Genomic DNA, 17,086 nt, shown 5'->3' on the forward strand with positions numbered 1-17,086 from the left:
CGGAACATTCCTTTGAATCACTCTACTCATTCTCGAGGAACACTAGATGCACGGCATAATTCTTTGAAAAAGGCTCAAAACAAAATTCTTCGGACCTATAATGTGACTTGCAACAGTGCCAGGACACGACATTTGCACGAATGTTTGAATTACTGACCTTCAGGAAGTGGCCGAGTTACCGTGTTTCTTTTAGCGAAATCTTTAAACTGTTCAAGCACTCTATAGGAAGTGCATCATGTGTACGTGAAATGGGACTAAAATGGCATTTTAAAGTTTTGTTAGCGTTAAGGCTAGAGCATAAGTTATCCTATTACAGAGCGATGCACTCTGTGCAAAGCCCGCTTTGGACAATTATGCCTACGAACTCCTCTACACCCCTGTCTTTGGAATTGAGTCTCCTCAACGCGTGAGACACGCTGACATCGCTGGTGATTGTAGCGCTATATAGAGCGAGCTTGACAGTTCGAGCTCCATATAGTCATGGCCTCATAGATTGTGCACCGACGGGCCACACGACATCCGGGAGGCCATCACTAGTGCAGCTGACTGTAAGCCGACAGAGATGGAGCTCGTGGAGTGCTTTACATCTGCTCCGGCAGGTACAGCCAACTACCGGGCGAACTTATTTTGGACTTCTGAATGACGCCTTCGTGTGGATGTACGCTGAAAAACCACAATATTTCGAGACCAACCACCATTAATCGTAAACTTGGGTGATATAGGGTTGTGTTCAAGAGTGAAGTTACAGCGCAAAAGACGTGGATCGTGGCGTTATCTGGGTAGAAAGGGTGTGAACCTCATTACAATGACAAGCTCAATGAATTGCGCTCTCCAAAAACTTCACAAACACTGCACTAAGTGACAGCGTTAGAACTCACCAATTCTCATATACATGGCACACAACACACATAGGACAATTCATTGCTCCTGAGAAAAGGAGCTATGAAATTAGCACTGTTGCTTGGACGCCTTGCGCAATTCCACTCTTCTGCCAAGGCATCTTTCATGCGTTAAAGAGACTCCTTCTACTACATGACTTTTATATTACGCCTTTTTAGCATGGAACTGTTTATGGTCATGGTCTACTAAACTTTAAGGGCCTACTTTCGACAGGAAATTACGATAGCAAAATAAACTCGACTGGACGGCAAAACATAAACCTCAAAAAATATCTGTTCGTTTCACTGGCCAAGAGCGTCATGACACGAAAGTCTTTTGTGTGGAGAAAGAACATAAAATATTTTTACAGCAGGTCGGTGAGTGGGTTCCTTATTTCGAGATCCCATTGATGTGGGCCGCTATGCTCGGAAGTGTCACAAGGGTCTGTTGGATCTTCGGATCCTAGCTGAACAGAGATGCCACCCACCCTGGCATGTTGTGGTTGTGTCCTGGGTTGCAAAGGGTGATACCGTGGATAATGCCGTGCCAGGTATAAGAAAATGACTCTTTTATTCGCGCAGAACATGCCCTGTAGTGCCTGTTTGTAGGGCAGACAAGGTCTGTAGGCGACACGACTCTACCTGGGTTTTTTACTAAGTTTGGCCCTGGAAGCGAACGTTTCTGTCTTTCAAGCCTTTGGTGTTGCAAAATTCTGCATACGTGAAAATCGGCTCCGTACGCAGAGCTAATGGTGGGTGCGATATGCTGGCGGTGGAGGTGTGGAAGAGTAATCCTCAGGCCGAGGCATAGGCGAGCACATTGCCTCTAACTCTGCTGTGGCTGGGTATTCATATCAGCTGTTTCCAATGTCTCTTTGAACATGGAGCTGATAGCTGTGCAACTATTCGGAGCGCAATGGGGCGAATATAGCCTTCACAAAATTTTCGGTGGATTACTTGTGAATATATTACAGTGAAGGTGGGCTCGGGGTTTCGTTGGACGAGGAACATTTTTCTTCTGTTTTAGTTGTACCTGTCTCCTAGGCTGATGTAAAATCGGCCTGTTTTCCTTTATGAATGACGCTTGCCGTGTATTTGCCGTTCACTGGTCCAGCTGCAGCGATCAAGAAGGAGCCCTCAGTGACCGGCTATTACTAAGCTTTGGCCCGTACCCGACGTCGATGTTCGTGTAACTGGGCGTGCATGTTGCGTGATTATGTTATTAGAGGCAGGACCCAAGACCTGCCTCAATTTCTATGCAGTTCTTATAGTGATTTAAGTCTGGTTATTGTGAGTCAGGAATACGACTTTATTCATGTGGTGTGCTAGAAAAAATTAGTACGCGGTATTGTCTAGCCCTATTTAAAACACTCGTTCGTTAAAGTACATGGGGAAAGGTTCAGAGCCTTCTCGAGAGTCACACGTATGACTCGATTTTGTGCTTCTCTGCTTGCAAAATCTTCAGTTGAAGAAGTCTATCGGTTATACGACTGATAACGAATGCCTGAATGAGCCGTATTACGCAGTGTTCTTGTATCTATCGTCATCGGTTAGCCACGCGACTCTTCATGCCAGAAATTTATAGGCGTTCGTTAAGATATGCACTGCATCTAGCAGCAATTTCAAGAGCAGAAAGTTTTTCTAGAGCGGAGATTCACCGACAGGTGGCAGCATCGTGTCGTTTTAGTGAGGCATGAGAAAACGCGCTTTTGCTTTCATAGCACCATGTACATTAACTGTGCTCTTTAGCAATGTGTATCTATGCATTAAAAAAAAGCACACTGCCTAACGCTTACGTACTTATATTTACCTGAAATATGCGCAATACATGATTGACAGTGTTGACAAGTATTAACATAGCAAACTGGTGAAGATGGCTGGGTGTTGAGGGTGTTCTTAAACTTCCGTTGCTGGGAGACGATTCCTTCACTACTTGGTATGTTGCTATGAATGCCGGGCGTTCTGCCGAATACACCAACTTGAAAACTATGAAGGACGCTACGCTCAACACTCTATTTTGCCCTCGTGGTGCTTGTGTTCACAGGCTGGTGTCGCTATCTGGAAATGAAATGTTGAGTTAAGCTTTTCTTCCGCAGTTAGCTCAGCCATCACGTGTAATTTTCTGAAGCTATTCACACACAGTGAGGAGCCACCCAGGACTTCCTCATAAATTTCTTTAACACTCTTCGATTCCCGCATCATGATCATTACACAGCACCTAGAGTGGCAGGTCAAGCAAAAATCAGGAAAAACATCGCAACATTTCATTAAAATACTTCTCTATCTCTCTCGCATGCTCGCCTTGCTATCGCCCTGCTTTCAGGTACCTACTTGGTGGGAAATCACAGCTGTGCCAGAGGGAGACGCCACACGCATTGCGTTTCTCTTCGCATTTTACGACACTTTGAAGAAGTGCATAGAGAGTATCAGCGTTTATTAAATGCGTTTTGCTGCCACATTTGCGCGGGACTCACAAGATGTGGTGTCGAGGTATATGTAAACAACCGCACCTACGCAAATTGTGAAATATAATAATGTGTGCGAGCCACAGGCACGGAGATGCGCCTGTGGCTAACAGGCACAGAGATGCACCGACAAGTGTTAAACTGGGTATGTGCGCATACGGCAGTGCTATATTAGCCAAGTACCAGTAGACCTTGTACTAGCTGTACGCTATCAGTGCACTGTAAACAACCAACAACATCTGTGCAGACACGTTTTTCTCTCGTGTAATACCGATTCATGGGACCAAGGGCAACTTCAACCATGAGCAATTCATTCAGGATTGACGTCAGGTGGATTTGAAAAGCAGCCAATTTTTAGCAATATTTTGGCAAAGTAACCATGTCGTTAAACTTTATATGAAACAAATGCGGTAATACGAGTGACGTTTTATTTTAGACAAAAACTTGTACCATTTCAAATAGTCTGTTATGGGCCTATTCAAAATCTTTGGTTGGTGGATGTGGTAGAAAGCGTATCTTATGTGGTGTAAATATTAGTGGATACGCTGGAAGCTGTACTGGTCATAATCGTGAATGATGATGACAGGTGGTGGTGGTAAAAAATGATGACAGGTAGTGGTGGTAGTAGCGACGAGCTTCTTTTGGCGAATGTGGTAGGGGCGGAGAGCTGTTGTGGTAGTGACAGTGGAAATTGGATGGTTGTTTGATATGTGGGATTTAACTTCCGAAAACCAGCACATGAATATGAGAGACGCTGTAGTGGAGGGCTCTGGAAATTTCGACCACCTGGAATTCTTTAACGTGCACCCAAATCTAAGCACACGGGCCTTCAACATTTCCGCTCATATCGGAATGCAGACGTCGCAGCCGTAATTCGATCCCTCGACCAAGGGATCAGCAGCAGAGTGCCTTCGTCACGAGACACCCACGTCGGGGCTGAAAAACGGATGGTGGCAATGCTAAATGTCTTTGGTTATTGCATTGATTGATTGATTTGTGGGGTATAACTTCCCGAAACCACCATATGATTATGAGAGACGCCGTAGTGGAGGGCTCCGGAAATTTTGACCACCTGGGGTTCTTTAACGTGCACCCAATTCTGAGCACAAGGGCCTACGACATTTCCGCCTCCATCGGAAATGCAGCCGCTGCAGACGGGATTTGAACCCGTGACCTGCGGGTCAGCAGCCGAGTACCTTAGCCACTAGACCACCGCGGCGGGGCTTGGTGATTGCCTTGGTGAACAGTCTAGATTGTGGTGGTGTTATACAATCTTGGTGAATGATGGTGGCATGATCAAAAAGACCATGGCAGTATTTAAATACCTTATGTCTAGGAATTCATTCTGGAATGTCCAGAGATACATACGTGTTCACAATCGAAGGAAGCCGATTTCGGACTCGGAGCGTTAAGTTCTCTATCACTTTTTTTTATTGTGATAGCGCCTATGTGAACAATTTATGCTGGAACGTGCCTCCAGCTCGTCGTCAACATCGACACTGCCGTCGCCGTCGTCACTCACCGTTTATATATATATATATATATATATATATATATATATATATATATATATATATATATATATATATATATATATATATATATATATACGTGTGTGTGTGTGTGTGTAAACACAAGAACGAAAGTTAATCGAGAGAAAGACTCCGGCACGCAGAATTGAACGTTGGACCTCTGAGTCGTGAAGGCTATGCGTTAACCACTGAGCCACGCAGAAGCACCTCCCTCAAGATTTAAACGACAAGCTACTCATATTTACCATGATTCCCATAAATAACTGTGCCAATAACGAGGGCCAAGAAAAGAAGGAGACAGGCAGCGGCACTGGCACTGTTATTCATGTGAATCATGTATCAACTCGCCCAAGCAACCCCGTTAGCAACATTTACCACTTGCTGCTGTTGACGGGCCTCTCTGGGGGAGCTATCGTGTTTTCGGCATTACCAGAAAGATGGCACAACGAGCGCTCGTCGCCACATCGTAATGGCGTGGTGGCGCACGCCCTCATCTCTCACTTAGACGCATGAAAAGGAAGGGTTGACCTCACTCGCACCCGTTATCTCATGGTGGGGGAGGATTTTACGTCTTCGCTGGCGTTGGGCTTTTACTAGAAATTTCTGTTGTAGTTAGCGGGCACACAAGATCACTGCTATCACTGCACAAACTCCGTTCGTACAAAAGGCACAGCGATGTAAAACTGAGACGTAAACTGAGGCACAGCGATGTAAAACTTTTTAGACACAGCGATGTAAAACTGAGACGGTTATTGGCGTTTTTCTGTACCTGTGATTACGTTTTGTGCGTCATTTATGCGTGAAAACGCGAAGCACATTTCGACCTATTTGCCATTCTGTGTATGACCTTCTATTTCGTTAGTATCGCGTTCATTTTTTAGTCTTTGCGGCAAAGCTGTACGGCGTCAAAACCACCTTAGTTTTCGAGGAGCTCTGATTCGGACGTGAATAATTGCATTTTCTGCACGTTCTTAGAACATTTTTACATACGCGATGTGTTGTTGTCTTGTGATGTTTACAAGAGCAGAGGTGTCACTGGGAACAGCGACAATGAATTTGTACATGATCGTTGAGTTGTCGCAAAAAATTAGGTCTGGTTTGCAAGTGCCCCTATGCAAGCCGCTACCTGATGTATTCATGCTAGAAATGCAACTCTGGCAACTCTTCCACACTCAATCGCCTGAGCCGTACTACATGCAACTGATAACCTAAAAGTCTTGTATTAGTGAAAAAACGCCCCGCCGCGGCGGTCTAGGGGCTAAGGTACTCGGATGCTGACCCGCAGGTCGCGGGATTGAATCCCGGCTGTGGTGGCTGCATTTCCGATGAAGGCGGAGATGTTGTAGGCCCATGTACTGAGATTTGGGTGCACGTTAAAGAACCCCAGGTGGTCAAAATTTCCGGAGTCCTCCACTACGGCGTCTCTCATAATCATGTTGTCGTTTTGGGACGTTAAACCCACAAATCAATCAAATCAATTGTATCAGTGAAGCTTTAGCACATGGCTGCATTCTGTCGCTATTTCGAAACGCAGTGTCACTGGGTACCAGCCTCCCGTGCCATGCCGGATAACGCTGGATACTCGGACGCTGGAGCAGCATGTAACTGGCAGGCTCGGGGTACAGAGCCTAACTGGCTTTAACGCATTAAAACGAGGGTGTGTAATCACCACAAACCGACATGTTAGTCAAAGAAGTAATAGAGATTGAATTGACGCATTAAAAGATTATAAAAAAAACATCCGACAACAGGATTCAAAGTTGCACTTTCCGAGTTCCAATTGACTACTCTACCAACTACAACACGTCAAAACATGTTTAGCTGTTAGTAAAATGGCCTTTTATGCGATGATCATGCCGTTCAGCTTCAGGTTTCTTGCCTCTATTGTAGTTCGTAGTCACTTGGAGCGAGAGAAACAAACACTGCTTGTAGAAACGAGCTTTTCAAAGTCAAACCATCAAGGTAGAGGCAAATCTTAATTACAAGTAACAATTGCGTCTTTATTTGACACTGACGAATGACTGCGAGACACTGAATGGCGTGCTCATGTTGGCCACACCACAAAGTATTTATTGGATTCCACATCTTAACTCTGTAAAATACCCAATAGACTGTAGGGCAGCACAGATTGTCATCTGGTACTGCCATCTGTTTGTATCTCATAGCCATTTCTCGCTTTTGCTACTGGTTCACATGTGCAGAGGTTTTAAGATGACTTCTTCGATACATGTGCGTACACCATTGAGTAGTGTTATCACGCAAGCTACGTTATGCCAGTATACATGGGCTCACCAGTCTACAGAATAGCAGTTATATTGGTCATGACAGATTTAGTAACTGCCCAAAAATAATAATACAACACACTGAAGTAGTGTACAAGTGTGTTCACTAAGGTGTACGAAGGTAGATGTTGAGGTTGAGGAGGTTGTACGTAGCCGGCGGCTCTAGCCTTGCATAATTTGCAGGCTTTTTTTTCCCGCAAGGTTTTCTTTTTGCTAATTGTAGCTAATGTCTTTTGTGTGCTTTTTAACTAAGCAAGAGTAGGTTTTTAAAATAAAAATCGTGCATAGCGCGACGTAAGCCTGCATAAGTAGGCGGCCTTTGGGCTATTCCACTTGTAGTATTGTGCCTGTACTCAATCTCGCTGCGCTATACCCCAGACATAAATGTCACTTATCACTAGTCCCACGCGAGGTCTTTAGCAATCAAAAATTTCAAGAGAAGTCGCGACACCTGTTTCCTGAAGATCGAGAAACCACGCGGAAACACAATATCAGTCACGCTGTTACATGGCGAGACTAAGTGTTGCAGTTCCCCAAATAAACCTTGATGTGCCTTCTTAAGCTCACCATATTTTAGCGAATAGTGTTCTATATCACCGTTTTTGCACTTATAGCACAAGGGCGTCGCGGAGAGTCTGATCTTGTGAAGCCATGCTGGTGTACGCATTGATCCTCTTCAGATGCGATGAAGCAAGCAGGCCTTTTCTCTTGATAGCCCTTGTGTCACACATGGCTGGTGAGGCGTCAGTCATAACGATTGAAAATGCTTATTGACAGCCGCTCGTAAAATACGCTGATTGTATTTGAGGGCCTTCTTCGTTGGTGTAAGCTGAAGAGCAGTCCTGGCAAGTCTGTCAGCCGCCTTATTACCCGCTATACCCACATGTGATGGAATCCATTGAAACGTAATGTCGATACCAATGCCATGCAGGTTTTTAAGGATTCACAGGGATCTTTGAGTGCATCGATCCAAAAGCAATCCATGTTTTAGCCGCTGCAAAGCGGGCTTACTACCCGAAAACAGCACGACTTGTTGCTGCCTACAAATCTTAAGTTTCTTCAGGGCTGTCTGAATTGCCACGCTTTCACATGCTGTCAATGAAACAACGCACTTGAGTCACGCTGCCCAGGACGCCTTTAGAGACGGGATAACAAACGCTGCAGCACTTGTTCCGCGCACTATGTGGACTGATTCATCGGTGAAAACTTTAAAATTATTGGCGTACTTTTCTTCAATATATTCAAATACCAAATAACGTACTTTTGCTGTGGATGTGGAACGCTTGCTGTGCATCCTTGGAATCGTCCCCTGACAGTCGACATCCTGGTGTGATAAAGGTGGGTCTTGTCGAAGTAGTCTTTGGGAAAATTGATGATAAGGTGACGAAGGGTGTTGAGGGCCACGAAAGCTCGTGATTCCGTGCTCGCCTGAGTAGTGCTCGCCTTGGGGTCGATTCGCCAAGTCGGCAAAGCTGTGCCAGCAGTCATTGAGAGGCGAAAAGACGTAACGGTTGAAGACGAGCTTCATGAAGCACCTTTATGCTCGCTGCAAACTTGAGCACGCCCAAAGCAACTCTGAGGCCTTTACGATGAAGTTTTTCAGCCGTTCTTACTGTGACTCACTCGGAGAGATCAGAGGCAACTAGAAAAGCACACGATTGACAAGTACTGCGTCGTATAACTTTATCATTGATGTTGGGTGGCTGCCCCAGCTTGTTCCTGCCATCCTTCGAAGAATATTTATATGAGGTGACAGCGCTGACATTGTCCTCTCTACTGCCCATCGCCAATTGATCCTGATGTCTAGTGTGACTTTAAGGAATCTCATGTACTTGTTTAATTGATGCATAAGGAAGTAATATTTTCATCCTTGTTTCTCGTCTTTGCATACCTGAGAATAGCATGAATTGAGACTTTTCAGCTGATTTTGTTAGTCCGATAGATTCAAGATTGGTTTGTGCGGAGAGTAGAACTCTTTGGCCAGTCAATTCCAATCGCTTATGCTGATATCCAGACAGCCAGATGCATATGTCGTCGGCATAAATTCTTATTCGCACTGCCTTGCTCACAGTCTTGAGAGCAATAGGTAAACCAGCCATGGTCACATTGAACAGCGTTAAAGACAGGACACTGCCCTGTGGCACTCCTCTGGTGATTTTTTTGAGCTACTGAGCACTGTCACTAGCTTTACCTGCATCGAGTGATCACTAACAAACACCTGAACAAAGCGTAAAAGGTGCCCCATTATTCCCATAGATGCAAGACCACAAATTATCGCACCTTGGAACACGTAGGCGTATTCTTTTGAAACATCCAAGAATACTGTCAGAGTTGAAAAGCCGTATGCTCATGGGTGTTCTAAGTGACTCACCAAGTCTATGATGTTGTCCTGTGCACTCCACCGTTGCTGAAACCCAGTCATACAAGTTGGAAGGGCCTTTTGATTCTCCATCCACCATGTCAGCCGAACACAGGCCAGCTTCTCCATCACCTTCGCAACGTACGAATTTAGTGATACTAGTCTGTATGATGCCAGTTCTGTTGTGTCTTTATCTGGCTTCAGCACTGGCACGACCCAGGCCATTTTCTAGGCTTGAGGAATGTTTCCCCACTCCCAAACATAGTTGAAATGCATGAGAAGCCTCCTCTTCACTTCTGCAGGCAGATTTGATATCATTTGGTTTGTAATTCCGTCAGGTCCAGGAGCACAGCGTCGACGGAGACAACTTATCGCTGACGTGAGTTCACGCAGCGTGAAAGGTGCGTCGACGGAAGATGTAGAATGAGGCGGAAGTGGGTAAGGTGGTTCCCTTTCTGTTCCGATTACATAGACGTCAGCAAATTCATCGGCTAGAAACAGCATTGACGTATCCTTGAATAACGCGAGGGAATGAACAGCCTAAAAGGCTAGGTCGTGATTCCGACCCTATTTACTACTCGCCATATCCTTGACAGTGGAGTAAATACACTTAAACTCTCACAAAACGTTGCCCATTCTTTCTTCCGAAGTTTGTTGCTGTATCACTGTTTTAATGCATTAAGTGTGTTGAACTGAGTTTTGCTAGCAGGTTCACCCCTTCTTCGCATAAGCCTTTTCTCTATCCTTGTTCTGGCCGCACACAAATTACGGAGCTTTCAGTCCGGGGCTGGAAAATGTGCAGGTAGCTTAAGCATAATGGTTGCAGCCGCTTTGCTCACCAGCATATCCTGAAACATATCCCATAATCGGTGGTCTAGGTGCTCTAGGTAGCGATCCCAATCAGTTACTTAGCAGGATTTAGCTACCGTCAAGTGATAGCCAGCAACATTGTTCAATTTAGGAAAATGATCACTGCCCATTCTGTCTGGAGCTGTGGAACACTTGGGTTGAACCTCAGTTGAATGCAACGTCAAGTGAATAATACTTGTACAAGTTGGGGGCCTAAATAATTTTACACTGTCATTATTCGCATTGCATAAGTCTAGCTTATCAATAGCATTTTTCAGACAACGTCCACGTGCATCCAAAGTCTTGTCCCCCCCATGACGTGTGATGCGCATTGAAATCACCACAAATTATGCGCGGAGCTGGGCAACGATGACACAAGTCCTCCAAAAACTTTCCGATCGAAATTTTCTTGCGAGGAGATGCACAGCATACACCGATGCAATGCTGACTTGGCGGTTTCCTATCTGTGTCCTGATCGCACAAACTTCTATAGCATCTGTGCACAAGTCCGCCACATTGAGTGCAACGTGTGGTATCTCTCTTCGCAAATAAACAATGGCGCTTCCATTTGGGAAAGTCGTTATGGTGGAGTTCTTGTTAGTGACGTATCCAGTGATTGATTTTTGTCTCGGTAATCCGGCCTCCGACAGAGCCAAGATCGGAAATTGACATTGTCTCAAAAACAGGTGTAGCTCAATCATGCGAGAAACAAACAGGTGTAGCTCATTCATGCGAGAAACAAACAGGTGTAGCTTATTCATGCGAGAAACAATATCGGCACAATTCCACTGCATTATAAAAGTCAATTTTCGGCAATTTAACATGCAATGAGGCTTGGCCATTGTCATCCTACTGCTGGTTGTGCCCGAAACAACCAAGCAGCACTGATTCTAGCGCCAGCACGGCCTTCAGCCAGGTCTTCGCAGTACCAGTTGGCATTGTCGCTAGGTGTGAACATAGAGCGGCAAACAGAACTACAACAATCTCCACAGTGTCGTGGATATTTTCCCCATGTCCCTTTGTCTTCTGCTCAAATTCTTGTCTCAGTACACTGGCATAGGTAGCTTGTGTATAAATGTTCTAAATAGACTCAGTTTTCATGGCTCCGTGTTTTTCTTGACTCGCATTGCCTGGTGTTTTCAGGAAGCATTCTTCTGATTTCACCTCACGTACGTTCTTTGTACTAGTTGATATTCTTTGTTTCACCAATGGAGGAAAATCCTCAAATGATTGAGCAACTGAACGGGCAGTAGTTGGTTCAGTTGGTTTAGGCCCCGTAAGAAAGGATTTTCGTCTATGCAGCGCACTCACTCGGAATAGGCACCCACTATAACTGGAAAATGGTCACTATTGCAGTTTGCGCTTTTAAAGTCCACCTTGCAAGTTTTGAAGTCATGTGGACCTCCACAGCGTTTACATCGCAGCTCTCCTTTGCAGAATTTCGCCACGTGACCTCAATGTTGGTACTCAAAGCACCTTGGTGGTGGCTCTGTCTATTCAAAAGTTTGATAGTCAGACCTCACTCGGTGTTTGGAGTAAACGCAAGTACCACCGCGTCCGTGGGTCTAACTTTCCACTCATTCGTAGAAGAAACTTCTAACAATTCTCCTGACGGTAATCACGCTTTGGGGTTTCATGTATTCGAAAAGATCCGCCTCTGTGTACCACTTCGGAACACCTCTGAACAAGCAGGTGTTTCGCAGGTAGTCATTAGGAAGACGAGCACTAACTTCTACACCACACAGCTTGCCACATTCGAAAGGCGCGTTTACTTGATCTTCAGAGGCCACGTCAAGCAGTAGCAAACCTTCACCAGTGAAATATTTCAGAACTGGCTCAGCGTTTATGACTGATGTCACCGCAGAATGTAAAGCATTAGGTTTCACCTGTCTTAAGTCTTTTTCGCATTCTACAGGTAATATAATCACCCGAATGCCCACAGTTCTGCTTTTGTGGAGGCTTACCATCTTGAAGTTGTCGTCCTCCATGTCCTACCAATCGTCTACTTTCTCGTCGAGTACCACTATTGTGGACGCGTCGTCATCGTTGTAGGTTAATTGGTGTCGCCACAGATCTGTTCGCCTGCTCGTTGGTCTGGTCGTTTTGATGGCGCGTGGGATGGATCAGGCGTCTGTCCTGCTCGCTTGTATAGCTGGGCCATGACCGAAGTCCCGGAATCGGACCCTTCTTTTGGTCGCGTTTTCTCGCAATTGGCCGGGTAAGGGCAAAACCTTCTTGATGTCGCAGACGTCTTCGCGAGAACGACAGAAAATGTCACAAAACAAGGAAAACTAGAAGATCGAGCATAGGGTTAGCAGGTGTACGAAGTTACCACCTAAAAATTGCTTGTTCTTAGATACGTGTCAGCGAAGTACTGGTTGGTGCGGCCAGCCGCTTTCGGAGCTAGCCTGCTTTTTTGAAAGCTCGACACATCGACTGCCATCACTCCTTGTAGCATACGAGGAAAAATGGTTTATTTAGGTTCACGGAACTACACTCCCAGCCCCAAGAAAGTGCTGGCAACTCTCTTTGCGGGAGTGGAGGCTTGTCTCATAATTCACTCTTTTTGCAGGATTTCTGGGAACCCTCTTCTGCACAGAGTAGTCACAATCTCTCTACAGAATGCCGCTGCTCTAGCTGAACAAGAATGGGCACGTTTTGTCGCCTCAGTACCGCCACGTTTTGTCGAGGAGTTTCAGAAAGCAGTGAACGGCGTAGATCGCTTCAAGGTAATGTCACATATACTAGACGAATATCTGCTCACACATTATATTTATACGCAACACAGCAAACGGAAACATTCAGCATACACCTATCGCACTAGTAACAACAATTTATATAGCAACCAGTAACTATACTCATAAGATCTATTCTTTTTTCAGTGTGGGTGGCGCAACATTACATCTAACGCGCCATATATACATCTAGCGAGCCAAAGTATCTGGTGATCGTAAAGTACTCTGTAGGCACGCCAACCGTTTATGACAAAACTGCTATTTATTCAACGCCACTTTTAATACTAAATTCTAATTATCATCTGGCTTTCTGTCATATCAATCTGCATGTGGTGAAGCCACTTATGCTGAAGCTTGCTAGTTGTAGATAGGCTTTTACAAACACAGTTGGTACGATCATTCCGCAGTGCTTACGAAGAAATAATCTGCGAGCGTTACGAGCCGGCGTCCGATCCGACTTGTGATGCGGCGTTGTGTACTAGTCGCCAGAAAAACAACGCCTGTCGGCAAAGCTCCAACTACAACGTATCTGTGATGGTCCTTATTGTTTTAATTACCTCGTCTACATATTGATGCGACAGTGAGATACTTGCGGAAAGCTCAAGCTTCAACCTTCGCGTGCCACCTGCACCGAGATCGGTTACTACTTGTGACCCGTACAAGTACACCTGCAGGTAAGCGTAGACCTAGCTTACAGGCCGAGTGCGTTATACAAGTCAAAGGTGCTTCTGGGTTTATTAATATGCTACGCCGAGGAGTAAAATTGACTGTACAGCAGAGCCTTGCCATCGGTTAACCTGAATGAATGACAGTTTTTTTGCGTACGGTGTCCGCCTAAAAGGTGATAAGCATCGATGCAACGCGCTTTCAGGCTGCGGCACCGCGCACACGGGCCGCCGCCGAAAGCCATCGGGCCCACTCGATCGTCGGCACTTCGCTAACACATACTTATGAATACAGGCTTGTCGTTCGGTGTGCGTTCATAAAGTTGATTGATTGATATGTGGGGTTTAACGTCCCAAAACCACTATATGATTATGAGAGACGCCGTGGTGGAGGGCTCCGGAAATTTTGACCACCTGGGGTTCTTTAACGTGCACCCAAATCTGAGCACACGGGCCTACAACATTTCCGCCTCCATCGGAAATGCAGCCGCCGCAGCCGGGATTTGATACCGCGCCCTGCGGGTCAGCAGCCGAGCGCGTTCATAAAGTAACACGAGACACTTTTGTGCACATGCACTTTCGTTTTTAGGAATCGGCTATGCAGTCCCAGCAACCGACCTACCCTACTGAAAAACCTATATAATTCCATACAGGATCCGTATGCTTCAATACAGGGGTTACAGGAGCTAATACAGGAGCTGTACAGGAACCAAATGGGGGTAGATGGGTCTTATACAGGAGCTATATGGTGGTATGTAGGAGCTGAATGGGACCTGGGAGGACATATAGGGGTATGTAGGAGCTATACAGGCATTATGGGTTTGGTATGTAGGACTCTCATCTAGCACAATATAGGAGCTAATGGGGCTAAATGGGGGCCATACATAGGACTTGATACGGCTCAATGTCAACCTTGATAGTCAATGTAGTACATCAGTAAACTTATTAGACCAAATACCTAGTCATGCATAACATTTTTGTTTTTTTGTGTGTGTTGAAAGGGCTAAAATACTAAGTTTTTCAGCTCCATTAGTTGGCTGTACACAACCTCAAGAAATAACCAATTTTAACTAGTTCATATCATAAGATGCAAGTATGTGCAAAAGTATAACAGATAAGCATATCAGATAATTATCAAAGAACTTTATTTTATTTGATCACCTTAGTTGTACACGTGTTATATTTGCACAAATATTGCTGTTCAATTTATGAAAAAAAACAATATTTTAAATGTTGTATTTGTGCAATGAATAATCTTTCTATGAGAAATCTCCAACAGAAAATAGTGAGTGAGTAATTTTCCATTATATGAACATACACAAGAAGATAAAAGACAATTAATCCTTATATTCAGGAGAGATAGACCAAGCCTCGCACATGTGCTCTGTCATTGCACCAAGGCACAAAGCACAAGGGGCCATGCAGGACTACCAAGGAAGAGTGCGAATGAGCTCTACGAAGCTTGGACCTCGAGGAAAAAGTGCACACGACACAGTCGAGGGGCAAGGCGTCTCTGTTACGACATAGCAATTGCACTCTCTGGTCTAAACACGCACAATGAAAGATATCGATGAAGTCTTTAATCTGTACAAGTACAAAATAATTACATACAAACACATTAAAAAGGTTTTGCAATACTGGTAGTGTTGAAAAAAAACTACATCCAGTATTCAGATCAATTTTCCATGCACTGCTCAAAATGGTCGATATGAGAATTAGGTTGGCTTCGCACAAGCTTGCTCACTTGTGAACGGTACTTGATTGTGTTTATTCCTCAGAATCACAATAAGAGCAAATAATTATCAAAATTTTGTTTGGTGTGCTTCCATCTAAGCCTTTGAAAACGGCTTTTTGTACGTCTGCATGAAAGTATCTTCACCACTGGCCAACTAAGTATTTCTAATGCTACTCCTGTCTCACAACAAAATTGATTCAAATATACAGTTTAACTTTCAACTCATTACTTTAAATAGTTGAATAAGTGTTTGGGTGGCACAAGCTTGCTTGCTCGTAAAATGTACTTGGCTGTGTTTATTGCTCAAAAGCTAAATAGGAGAAAATAGTTCTCAAGATTTTGTTTCCTGTGCTTTCATCTGAACCTTTGAAAACTTCTTGTTGTACGCATTCATATATCACAACATCCCAACTCAACAGCTAATGGTCACGATACTCATGTCTTGCAAACAAGAGTTGCTCAAGTTGTTGTTTTGAGCTTCCATGCATTACTTGAAAAGGTTGGCAAGAGTGTTTAGTGGCACAAGTTTTCCTCTTCGTGATACTTGGCTGGGCTATCACAGAGAAGGTGTACATAAGCAATTATTTCTCCACGATTTGTTTTGTGCGCTTTTGACGGAACCTTTCAAAACGGCTTGTTGTATGCTTGCATGTATAGCATCATCCCCATTGGTCAGCTATTTGTAACAGTACTCTTGTCTTGCAAATAAAGGGGGCTAAATTTTTCATTTTTAGTTTCCATGTATTGCTTAAAATGATTCATGAGAGTGTTTTTGTGGCACAAGAATGCTTGTCTGTGATACTTGGCTGTGTTTATCACTCAGAAGGTGGACAAGAGAAAATAATTCTCCACGCTTTCTTTTGTGCGCTTCCATCTGAACCTTTCAAAACGTCTTGTTATATGCTTGCATGTACAGAATCATGCCCATTGGACAGCTATTCGCAATGGTACTCATGTCTTGCAAACAAAAGGGGCTCAATTTTTCATTTTGAGTTTCCAGGTATTGCTTGAAATGGTTGATGAGAGTGTTGTTGCGGCACAAGAATTCTTGTCTGTGATACTTGACTGTGTTTATCACTCAGAAGGTGGACAAGAGGAAATAATTCTCCATGCTTTCTTTCGTTCGCTTCCATCTGAACCTTTCAAAACGTCTTGTTATATGCTTGCATGTACACCATCATGCCCATTGGACAGCTATTTGCAATGGTACTCATGTCTTGCAAACAAAAGGGGCTCAATTTTTCATTTTGAGTTTCCAGGTATTGCTTGAAATGGTTGATGAGAGTGTTTTTGTGGCACAAGAATTCTTGGCTGTGATACTTGGCTGTGTTTATCAGTCAGAAGGAGGACAAGAGGAAATAATTCTCCACGCTTTCTTTTGTGCGCTTTCATCTGAACCTTTCAAAACGGCTTGTTGTATGCTTGCATGTACAGCATCACGCCGATTGTACAGCTATTAGCAATGGTACTCATGTCTTGTAAACAAAAGGGGCTCAATTTTTCCTTTTGAGTTTCCAGTTATTGCTTGAAATAGTTGATGAGAGTGTTTTTGTGGCACAAGAATTCTTGTCTGTGATACTTGGCTT

This window comes from Rhipicephalus microplus, unplaced genomic scaffold (genome assembly GCF_043290135.1).
Source record: "Rhipicephalus microplus isolate Deutch F79 unplaced genomic scaffold, USDA_Rmic scaffold_97, whole genome shotgun sequence".
Classification (NCBI taxonomy): Eukaryota; Metazoa; Arthropoda; class Arachnida; order Ixodida; family Ixodidae; genus Rhipicephalus; species Rhipicephalus microplus.